Raw genomic sequence first — 12,379 nt, forward strand, 5'->3', positions numbered from 1 at the left:
GAGTTTGGAGTTGGCAACGAAGCCGGCTCCTTTATATACAGCAAACATGGAGCGGCGAGGGCAAAATCCTCTGACGGCATGTGCCGCGAGCCACAAACCACTTTTTCGGTGCTCGACCTCCTCTCGCAATCTGCATCGAGAGTTCCATCGTCCGAAGGTTTGAAGACGATTCGACATTGTATTCCACGAGAGACCACAGAAGATAAGCCGCGAGTGAACTTCCATATTTTCCCTTAATATACATCGCCTCGATTCACTCTAAGGCTCACCGGGAATGCACGTCTAGAACAACGTCGGGGAGAAAGCATGGAAAAAAATTGGAAGCTCTGCTCGTTAAATACGACATCGAATATGAAGGAAATCGTACCCCATATTCCAAAACTTCGAAATCGATGTAGTGTGTGATATTCGATGGTCTATTGTCCGTTGTTTCATTGGGTTTTCAGGGTCAAAGCGGTTCGGAGGAAGCCTCCCAAGGCTCTGCATCAGACTGTAGAGCTGGAAGATTTCCATAGGCAGCTATCCGATTGGGATTCCCGAGTGCATAGGTGCAGAATTCCATCCGCGCAACCCGGAGCTCCAAATAGCTCGTCAGTCAGTCTTTCGAGTCTCCTCGGGGGAGGAAGGAGAGGGACAGCTCTCAATAATAGGGAATCGAGAGCTCCATGAGCTCCGGCTGCCTACGTAATCGTTCCTCGTCGGTGTGGACCGACACCTTAAATCTAGCGTACCCGATATACGTTTTCGTTTGAGCTCTCCTCGTGTTGATTCCGAGAGAAAGTTCCCTTGTATGTCGTTCTCCATGGTCTATAGCTGGAGAAAATTTGCCTTAACCACGTCCACACAATACTCGTCAGGAATGACTCTCGATTATCTGTGTCCTCTGTCTGAGAATGTCGCTACGAGGGACGTTTCCACAGGGAGACTGCGCTGCTCGTCATCATTTGTGTCTTACAGCCCGGAAGCCTTTCCTCGATCTTCCGATCGATCTCCCAGGATGGCTCGGAACGCTGTAGTCTGTCAGTCAGTCGGTCGGTCGATCCGTCAACGATCTCTCGAACTTCGTTCGATGTATCCGCGACGATCTCGTCGGATCTTCGTTTGCGTCAGAATCGGACGAGCGATTTCTCGAAAGCGCTTCCGGCGGCTGCATGGGTCGTGTCTAGAAAGGTCTCGATTGATTGAGCGAGGTCCTGCGGCCGAGCGTTGGTTAGGAACCGATAATCGTGCGATTATCTCCGAAGCTGAGAGTCAATCCCCGGACGCGATCCACCTTCAGCTCAGGTCTCGAGCTAAAGGGGGAGGGAGTCCGCGGGAGGGAGGCGACTCCGGTCTCCAGTTTTTATCTCTCGATTTCCTCGCGAGCTGAGGAAAATTTAAGAGGGATCGTTGCTGCTATTGACGTGGTCATGGGTTGCTGAGACGGCGAAAGGGTCGGATTACGCCGGATTATCAGAGGAAAGTGTCTGATTCGGAAAAAGGCGAATGTACGCGGAGAGAAAGTATTCCTCGTGAGGCGATGCCGAATTTCGGCGACGTCATCTCGACTAACCCTCAGTACGGCGTACGATGGTGTTTTCGTTTGTCACGATCTGAGCAGCGTGTCAGTTGTTTTCAGGAAAGCTTCCATGATGCTCTTAACTCCTCGAATTTCGGAGTTGATATCGAGCTGTTCGACGTTGGTTTTCATGAATTCATTCCTTCCATTCCGTCAGGAAGAGGTAGAAGGATGACTCAAGCCCGATTCGTTCCCCCGACGGAATGGGAAGCGCCAATGGAAAATTAGTTTCACTTCCGTGAGAAACGCGGTGTCTCACAGTTTTGACCCCACGATCTCTCAGATATGCGTAGTTCGACAGTTTTCACGAGCGGAGTGAGGAATTCGAATTCTTCCGAACTTAGCCGATCCTCCTTTGATAGATCGACTCTCGACTGGATCGCACAGACTACAGAGGTTTCTACTCGAAGATTCGCATATTGATTGAATGAGTACGAGATGATGATTAATTGCATTCGAGAAGTCAGATGATTCCGTGCGACGGGACGCTGTTGCAGCTCCCTGCTCCGAACAAAGATACGCCAGAAAATCGCATCTCCCTGTGCGGAGCGAACTTGAGGAAAGCGATCAGAAAATCATTATCCAGGAACGCTCTTCGGAGACAAGCGACACTAGACTGTAATACTCCGCAACGAGAAGTCTTGCTGAGATTGCTTTTCCTCTCTCGATATTTGGCGCTTGTTGCTCTTTCGGAGGTCTCAGGGCAATCGGGAAAACATCTATCAGTGAGGTGGACTCGAACACACTCATCAAGATGGTTCGAGTGAGTCAGAAGCTGTCCAGCTGCGAGTCGCTGGATTGCACCAGACTGATGTTCAGATCGGTCTAGATTGTGGACTGGAATTGATATCGATTTGCCTACCTACTCCCGACAGCCCCAAAAAATGAAAAAGATCGCTCTTCTTCAATTCCTCTCGATATTGTGATGTCTCTTTTGCCCGCATTAGTCGTGATTCCTCATCCCCGCCCCCTGCTCCCCCTATCTCGTCAGACTCCCATGACTGCTGAGGAAGAAGAATAATTGGCTCGGACTCACGGTCGCCTCATCGAGGGTGATTGGATTCTGTATCGAGGATGATATTTCGAGCGAGGGATGAAGACAGAATAACGGTGCTCGTCCCCGCTCGCGAAGTGTTACCAAGGTCAAACCGAGTGAGAGTCAGTTCACTGAGGCAATACCGCATCTCGAGAAAAACGAGTGATAGTCTACATAGAGGCCTTGCTTTCGATTTCCGAATTTCACAGACTCTCCGAGATCTGGCACGTTCCGAACGATGGAGCAATAGATGTAATTATTATCGGTAGCCGATTTGGCGAGTTCAGCTGCATATAGACAGAAATGTTTCGCTCCGCATCGCCTCGGCTGGCGAGATAATACGGAGTGTGTTTCACCGACTGGAAACTAGCTTCGCCGACTGGCAGAACATGTGCAAGTCATGACATGATGGCATTTTTTTTCGGGTGTCGGAGCTTGATCGGTCTTATCGGGAATGATAGACGGTGCCGAAGAAGGTGAGCGGTGTCAGGCGGATTTCCCACCTCTCGCGTGAAGAGATACGAGGAGGTCGTCGGATGATCCGAGTTTCCAGACATGTACGAATAAAGGTTGGTTTATCACTCGATTACCTGATTTTCTTTTCACCCAGTTACCTAATTATCTCCGCTGCCAAGCTCCATAACGTGCGGGCCTTATCCGATTAGGACTGCGTTTGCTTTCTGGCCTGCCTCTCACCCGAGTCGCTCGCTCATTCCTGTCCGCGAGCCGGTCCATCAGTCGGGGTGGTTGGCATCTCGCTCGGAGGAGCTGTTCGATAAGTTGTGTGAGCGGGCAACGTGGCGATAAACCTGCGTTGTAAAATCGCCCAGAGCATTCGGAGTAAGACTACAGCGTCCTGCAATCCGAACGTCGGATGTTTAGTTCACAGAATTATTTTAATTCTCGAAGATCTGCGGATGTGAAGTTGGCTCAATGCCGCTCCACGAGCGACGCTGAGACGCTCCCGGTGTCTTTGACGACGTCGACTCTCGTTTTGCAGACAGATCCGATGACATTTCACTTTACTTTCACGAAATCTCCCCTTCTAGAGGTAGAATTTATAATTCGATCCGATCGATCTATTCGGACAACACCGACGAGCATGCTGTTCTTCTCCCTCCGATTCTCCGATCGCCCTTTTAGGAGGTGCGACGTCGACATCGACTTGAAGAGAGGGAGCGGTGACGCAGTGAAGTGACCGGGCTCAGAGCTGCCCGGCGACTCATCGACCACTGCCGAGGGGAATACTGCGGAGTATTTGTTTGCAGAGGATCAAACACTCTCAACGCCTTTCGGATCGCTTGACGTAAGTTGCTATCTTGAGAAGGTGCTTGAACTCGTACGTGAAAACATGAGCCTAGAAAATACTGAATTGAGCTGACGTGCGCTGGAAACCAACAGACTCTTCGATGTGGTACTGCGCAGCAGATTCGATTGATGGGCGACCTTCCCGCGAAAGACCTGATACATAGCCACGAAGAAGAAGGAGCTCACGAGCCCGATCAGCGCGGCCCTCCAATGGAGGAGGAATCCGAATGAGCGGAAGGGGTCTCCTGTTTCCCTGAAAACCTCGAATCCGAGGCTGTGGAAGTGCTCGCTTTGCTTAGACACTTGACTTATCGAAACATATTGAGAATCCTGCCCGGGTTGAGATAAATGGGCTGATGAGGAATGTCTAAGTTTGTCGCTTGTTATAGGATACCGTGGATAAGAAAGGTCCTGCGGAAGACCAACGAGCATCAGCGCGGATTGGTTTCGGAGGATCGAACAATTATCGTTCATCAGATTCACTTCTCGATCATTTATGATTTATCATACACTCCTGGTCCAGCGGCTTCGGTGAGCCCCTAGTGATCAATCTTCATCCGCCCGTGATTTTTCGTATGTTCGCCGCTGTCAATTACGCGGGTCTTAATTTGGACGATGGTGATAATCGTTCGCGACAGACTCCCTGAGATGAGGCGAGGAAAAATTAGCGACTGAAGAGTAATCAGAACCTTCCACGCCCTCCCCCTGCCAGCAGCTGTTTTCCGTCCAATCAGAGCTCTGTGCGCTCGATCAGCTTATTGGGAATTGGGAGCTCGCGTGCACAGGTATCCAGTTCCGCTTTGACCTCAAGGCTTGCCACTGAAGTTGAGTTGAGCGAGAGCGAGAGTTGGTCACGAGTCACGATTAGAAACCAGGATTAGGGATCCGCTCTCTATTTCCAGCCTCAATCCCGCAGAAAACTCGCAACGATCTGCAACTCCACGGGTAGCTATGATTCGCACTCCCGGCACCCCGTCCGCAGGGAACGCGTCGATTTCGCGAGTGGAGTCCTACAGGCAAGGTCTCTTGCTGTTTCCAAAACGTGACTTCGGATGCGCTACGAATCACCTCAGCTCGGCCTCGACCCGAGACTCTGGACCAGGCGGGATATCGTCGAGCCCTGGAGCGCGTGTTCTCTCCGTGATATGTCATTCAATTGATAACATTTGACTTAGAAAGCAAGTCCCACCAAGATGTGCTCGAGGAAGACTTGAAGCTCTGGGCGAAAATCGGGGAAACGGGGCTTCGACGCGGGAAAAGAAGGCAGCACTCTTAGAGGGTATCCTTTTCAAGCTTCCGATACATCCCGAGAGTTATGTCCGACGACTCGAGAACGGAAAGGGAGCCCGCGGTCCAGGCAAACCAGGAATTCTAGGTCCATATTTCGGCTCATCCCGGAAATCTGATCAGGAATGAGTGCGAGAGAATTTATTTTCCAGGGATCCTGCTCTAGCGGATGAACCCTTTACGAGAAGTTGAAATCTTCCAACGGAATGCAAGGCAGGCTTCCCACTTCTGCGCAGCAACACGCCGGTAAGGAGTCGCCGTACATGCAAAACTGATGTTTTTCTCAGCTTTAAACGTCTCATTCCCGATCGGCGAGGTTGACGTTGCGACAACGCATGTTTCGCACAAAAAATGTGAACCTCGCTGTCCGATCGACGATATCGCCCATATCGATTTCCATGGAACGATATCGATCTGAAAAAACTGCGACGGCATAAGCATTTTCCCATCCAGTGTATCTGATGCTGTTCTCGAAGGCTCTCCCCGATCGAGAACTCGAGTCTTGTCAGTCTTCGGAGCGAACACACAGTGAATTGTGTCGAAACTCTTATCAAGAGACGACGCGTTGACGTCAAACCCATTGATCAAGCGCCGACGTCACAACAAGACGTTTGACCATCGAATGCGTATGTTCCGCAACTCAATATCATCGATGAGTTCGATGCCAGCTTGGGACGTCGCGTGCATCTATTTATTTTCGTGTAAGAAAGGAGTATCTCGCTGTGATCATCGAGTGTGTCCTAGAGGGGCCTTGTAGGGGCAGCTTGCCAATCGGGTTCAAGGGACTCAACTTGAACGCTCGAACGAATCTGAACAGGCTGAAGTCGATTACGTTTGCTCCATTTCTCTTATCTTCGGATGCTTTCGCTGTACGGGCGCCATTCCTCGTTTGGCTTGCGCAATTCGATGGATCCCGCTAAGGACGATCGGAGACGCTCACGGTCCCGTTGAAAATCCGATGCGTCACGTTCGGGAGGCGTAGCGTCGGCGTTGCGAGCCATGTCCGAAGGCTCATAGACCTTAAACTAACCGAGTGAAAGTCTCGGCGCTCATTGATGAAATCGATGCGGGAAAGGGCGGAATGAGTAAGGGATCCACAGCGTGGAAATCGGCTGGACGATAGACGGTTGTAGCGGATCGATGATTCGATTCCGAAGAGCATACATCGTTTAGCGCCACCAGAAACTCGCCAAAGACTTAAAGGAAGGATTCAATTCGGGGAGTCCCTTCGACGGATTGCCCCGCATGTCAGATACTTCGCCTTCCCAATTCTCGAGCGTACCCCGGGTCTCCCCATACGGAAGCGAGTGCTCGTCGACAAACTCTCCGCTGCTTACTCGTTCCATTCTGCTCGTGGCGAAGCTGCGTTCCGAGCACTCGCACCTCTCGCTACCTGCGACAAGTTTTGATAGAGAGCCTCTGCAGGTGCGCGGGATCTTTCGCCGGGTTTCGCTCAGATGTTGCGTTAATAATAGATCTCACCGTGCCTTCAGCTACCGAGATGCTGGAAAGCTCCTGGAAGCTTGAGGTCTCCGAGGGACGCGAACTAAGGGAGTCGTCCACGTGACTCTCAAACAAGACATGGCGAAGTCCGACGAGCCGCCCGGGGATCTGGGACCCATATCACTGAACTCGCACGAGCGAGACCAATATTTCTCTTGGACTGCCGTGACGAAGCACACTGTGGGTTCAGAAGCGGGCTTGGTATTTCCACGTCCTCATCTTCCGAATTGCGCAGCTTTTCGCCCGAACCCTTGCAATGGGCCGTGGTCACTCGAGCTGCTCATTCGAAGGCCTCAGCATCAAGAGCTCTCGCGAATTCTTCGGCCTCGGGGCTCCGCGAATGCGACGACTTTTCTCCAAGTTGCGCGAGGGACTGAGGAATGGCGCGAAATATTCATTCGCGTCATCATGTCGCATGCCGTGCTGCTGGAAGTCGCTCAAGATGAATCATCTTCCGGAATTTCCGCGTTCCTCGAATCCGCTGTTGAGGACAGGGAGATCCCTAGAGAACAGTCTTGGCTTCGAGATATTGGTCCGCTGAGTCTTCATTTCATCAACGAAATTGGCAAAATTTAAGTTCTCACGACTCCTGACTTTCAGAAAGTCATCGAAGAGAGACAACGATTGAACACCGGGAGAGCTTAGGAAGTGATTGGCGGCGCGATCCACCGATCATTGTCCCAACCCACATGAGGCGCAACGCATTCAAGGTCTCCTTCGAGCATGTAGGAGGAGCGTGGGGGTGGTCATAAGCATCCCTCGGGTTAGACCTCTTTTCACGGAGAATTTTTCTTCCAGAGGGTATCCCGGGGAAAGAGCGGCAAGAATTTTTTTTTTCATCAACGTGATCCAAAAAAATCACGTTAAAATCGATGAGGTAAGGGTCGAGTTAGAAAAGGTCGGACTGAATGAAGGGGAGCATACGCTGCTCTCGAGATCAGAGAGGGAGTGAGCCCGGAAATGGAGGGGGCATCCGTGGAAGGTGTCGGCGACGGCGCGTGAAACCTTAACGCGGATCTCGAAAGATTCCAACCGTCAAATATGTTTTATTCACTCGCGATGATGGGCTCTTTGTCGAGCCTATACACAAGGCTACTTTGACGCGTATTCTCTGAATGTGGAGCTATGTACCTCAGTGTGAGATCCTTCCTCTCGCAAAGTAGAATTACAGACCCACAGGCTGAAGTACATCTGGTGTAGAATACCTGGAGACGACCAGGGCGGATTTCATATTCTGATGTCTCAGGTAGGCTCTAACGCAGTCTCGTCTCTGAAATTGTACAACGCGCATGTTGACCGCTCACTAGTTTAAACGCGACCGAAGCGAACGGTTGTCGTAGAGACTGCCGAGCGTCCGATGCTTAAAATAAAGGATATATCTCTTATAAGGCGTTCCTGATAAAAAAGGCCACGGCTCCGAGTGGTCGAATTGTCTTCAGATCCTTTGAGCTTTTTGGATCCCGAGAACAAACTCGACCAAACGGGTCCAGAACATGGAAAATTAAAATGATTCGGGTTGAGGGTCCACGTCAGTGGCGGTCTCGAAAGAGGGTAGAGGAGACCATTCGTATTTTTCGGGGAGCAAGCGACATCGAGACCGACTATACGGATATTGTGATAGTGATACTGGTTGATATTCCACGGGAAGATATCCAGAAGCTTCCCAACGATGTGTCGGCTCCTCTGGTGATTCGTCGAGATTTTCTCGTTTGCGACACCTCTCGGGTCCAGCTCAGGCTCTGCATTCGATCTCGGACAAGGCGCCCGGAGGCTCCCAGATGAACCGGGGTTCCAAAATCACTCGCGACATGGGGAACGAGTGCGAAACTAATTCGCAGCGCTCGCGACCATCTGCGTGCTCTCTCGGCCGGTCACGGCAATCAATCGCAGCGACTGCATGAATGATTTGTGGAATGCTCGGAGATCTTCTCAGCAAGACTACGCCCAATGAGAACCCTCTTAGAATTTCTCAGCCCGATTAAAAGTCCATCACGCAAGAAGTACTCAAGTTACAGCGATCCAAATCACGGTCGTCGATACGGCCCATGGCGCGATCGTAGCGCGGACACCTGTGCTCTTCGTCATTCAGCATCGATGCCGACGTTATATCGCTCAGGATGGGCCCAGCTGCTGATAATTTAGTCAGGACTACGGGAAGCGGCATTATGGGGCTGCCTGGAAGGGGGAAATCCGACAGAGGAATCCTCCCGACCTCCACACAGTCAGCGCGGTCCGGGGAGGGTTCGAATTCGTAGGCAGAATGATAGGACAATCGAGACGATCTGCTGATCGCTTTGAAAGGATCGTCAAGTCGATCTGTGGACGGCTCTCCACGAATCGGAGGTGTACTACTTCGGCCGCTCAGAACTGCAGCACGAGAGGCGGAACCCGCGAAGAGCGGGACCCCGAAAGCTGCCTCCGAATGGAAGTCGACATCCAGCACTAAGACGCGAGCCGTCAGAGCAGCTGTTCAACAGCAGATGGTCCCTCGATATGGCATTCATCGATGACGATGGCACGCGTGATGAGCAGACCGCCTCTACAGTAGCGACGCCTAGGCAGAGATCATCATCGACGACGACAGCGGCCATTTTGTTTTCTTTCGCACACAAGTATCGAGTTTGGTTGGTTAGGGTGCAGTGGTATGCTGATCTTAGGCGGGTGAAGTTGAGAGTCTGGTACGAACAAGCTGGCTCTCCGATCCACCGAGTGGACAAGCGTGACATTCGGAGAAATCGTGACCGTCACAGTGTTAGCGAACGCTTCCCGGACGGCTTGAAGAAGATCTTGCCGCGGGGCCGTCCCTGGCCTCGAAGGTTAGTCTCTCACCTGTTTACTGGGACAGTTTATTTTTCCTAGGCTTCGAGTCATCGTCTCTATCGGGGTCCTCTTCTCAAAGTCGTCGAATTCCGCCGAATCCAACGTTAGACCTCAATGTGCAACGGGCCAGTGACCTCGAGCCCTTTGAGGAGTGGGCCATGGCCGGTTGAATAGTTCATTCTGAGTGAGTGTGTGTGTGTCTGTCGCGTGTGAGTGTGTGTCGATACAGATGTCTGAAAAGCGGACTGGTGTGTCTCGAACTTCGGATTAACACATTCGGATAATCTAGCCATTTGCCGGCGTTAGTCGCCCTGGTCCCTGGCTCTGAGATCTTTCGTTGACGTACTGCAGGAGCAGAAGTCGACTGCTGCTGTCATCGGGCTGACGCCCAGCGATTTTCCGGCGCTGCGTGCCACGAGCTCCGGCCTCGAGTTGCACATAACGTCCGGTCCGAGCGACCAAACGGCAGTCCACCACCAGATGGACGAGAGGCTCGCCGACGTTGACGACGTCCTCGTCATCGGTACTTGCCTCGACTGCTGCCGCTGTAGCCGTTGACGGAAGTATCGTTGTTGTTGTCGGTAATCTCTACCTCACCGCCATCTACCTACTACAGTGTGTGTGTGAGTGCGTCCGTGAGTCCGGTCTGTCGGTAGGGCCGTGAAAAAGGGATCCCGAGTTTGACGGAAGAGAAAACCAGATAAAGGCAGATAAGAGAGAGACCTACCATCGGAATGAGTTGAGCATTGAATGGTGGTGGTGGTTGCGGCGGCCGCGGCGGCGCCGGCAGCAGCAGCTTTTGCATAATAACCATGCGAACCAGTTATGAAAAGCGAGAGAGATGATCATCATCAAGCTGCTGCTGCTGCTCATAATCGAGCAGTGATATATCGCCGGCCGGCGAATCTTGATCATCGCGGTGATAGTGTGCGGTGGAACCACCTGAAGTGATGCTGCTGCTGCTCCTTAACGCTAGCTGCCCTTCTAGCCAGCCAGGCGACTAGTCAGTGAGCAATTCCGATGTGTCATCGTCTCGTTGGAATTTTTCAGCGGTTTCGTAGTGTTCGGCTGCTGTGTTCGCCTGTCGTAGCTCGTCTTCCGTTCTCGTAACGTCTGCGGCTCGCTCGTTCCTGGCGTGTAACTAGCACTCGCCCGCCCGCTCGCTCGTTGTCATTCTAATTAGCATTGACTCCTTATGACGACGACGCTTGTAGTTCCCGCGAATAGCTCGGCGAATCATTGAAGAACTCTCGCCATGCTGACCTTCCGAGCTGCTGACCCGGCAATTCTTGACCCGAAACTCAAGAAATCTGGAGAATAACGGAGGGACGGATCGACTCGAGCTCCAGTTCTCCAGTCGGATATCAGGGGTGATGACATCCTCTCCTCGTCGTGAAGTATTCGCGAGTGCTATGCGCTTGTCGTCCGAAAGACGGCGGCGGCAGCAGTGGTCAGTCATTCGGTCGGCCGGCTGGCCGGCCGGTCAGTGTGTTCTCGAGTGTATTCCCGAATATCGTCGTCGGTCGAGGCAGAGCACGAGCTGCCGGTTACCAGCGACAAGCTAGCTGTTCAGCTGGGAGCTGTTCTAGTTCTAAATCGTCGGGCTTTGCATCATGGCTCAGCTCTCCGCGGACATTGGCTGCCGGGATGGATCCACCCGGGCTCGGCATGAGGATCGGAGCAGGAAAAAATTAATTCGTTCATCTTCGCAAACCATGAATAGAGCTCCTCGTGAAACTCGGCAGATCATAGCGCACAGCGCTCTAGGAAGACCGTAGAGGCTGAGGCGGCGGCGACGATGAGAGAGGTTCTTGGCGGGAGAAGCAGGGGAAAAACCTCGTTGAAGTTGACCTCACCATCGGCCCATTCAATACGAGGAACCGCTCGCCGGTTCCATTCGTGAGCATTAATTGCTCTAGATCCCGAAGAGCGGCTTTGTTCCTCCATTTCATTCGGAGGAAAAAAAATCCTGTTGGATTTGTCAATAGGAGCTTTCCCTCGGTCTTCACTGGCGTCTTCCGTTCCCGAGACTCGATCCGGCCGACTCGAGTCGCGGATTGCGGAAGGATGTTCTCAATGCTCGAGTTTTCTCTCGAGAGCAAGCTCAGCCTCGAAACATGGGGTCGGAGCGGATCGGAGTGCTCGAGAATAACGGCGGGAAAATCTTATATGGAGACGAGCAGCGAAGCGATAAGGAACTCTGGTTTCGAGCCGATAAAGGAAGGTATCATCGGAAGTCGAGCAAAACGGAAGTCGTATAAATTTCTTGGGAACCTCCGCGGTTTTCCATCGCTCACCAACAACCTTGAGAAGCGAAGGTTCGAGGTCCCAGAGACTCGCTTCATAGTTCAGTCAAAGGTAGCTCAGTAGTCATCAAGAAGCCCGCAATGAAGGCTGCGGCAGAATCGATTGTTTTTACGCAAAGAATCGCCTGGATTTTGAACGAAATGCATGGAATTGAATTTTGAATGAGGGTCGGAGGGATAAATCCTTCGCATTGAGATTGTGATATCGATTTCGAGCTCCGATATAATGGCCGAAGGCAAGAGGATAAGATAAGGGAGTCTCCATCCGCTCCATCTCACGAAACCTGTGGGCTCGAGGGATCGACTCATGGAGTCTCGCCCCGGAGCGCGATTCCGTGAGATTGCGAAACTTCCAGATTCTCCCCGGACATCCGTAGCGTTCTCCCGGGCTAGCAGACCCAAATGTCGGAATCAATTCTACTGCGGCGTAAGATGATCCATTCCCGACGGAAAATTCTGACGACGACCATTCCCGATGGGACGGTGGGTCTGCAAGGTTTCTGTTCTGGGTGGGGGAAGCTCAGACCCCACAGAAGTGCCATATCGTGTCAAACGTTTTGG

The sequence above is a fragment of the Galendromus occidentalis genome, unplaced genomic scaffold (assembly GCF_000255335.2).
Source record: "Galendromus occidentalis unplaced genomic scaffold, Mocc_1.1 scf7180000077468, whole genome shotgun sequence".
In the NCBI taxonomy this organism is placed as follows: domain Eukaryota; kingdom Metazoa; phylum Arthropoda; class Arachnida; order Mesostigmata; family Phytoseiidae; genus Galendromus; species Galendromus occidentalis.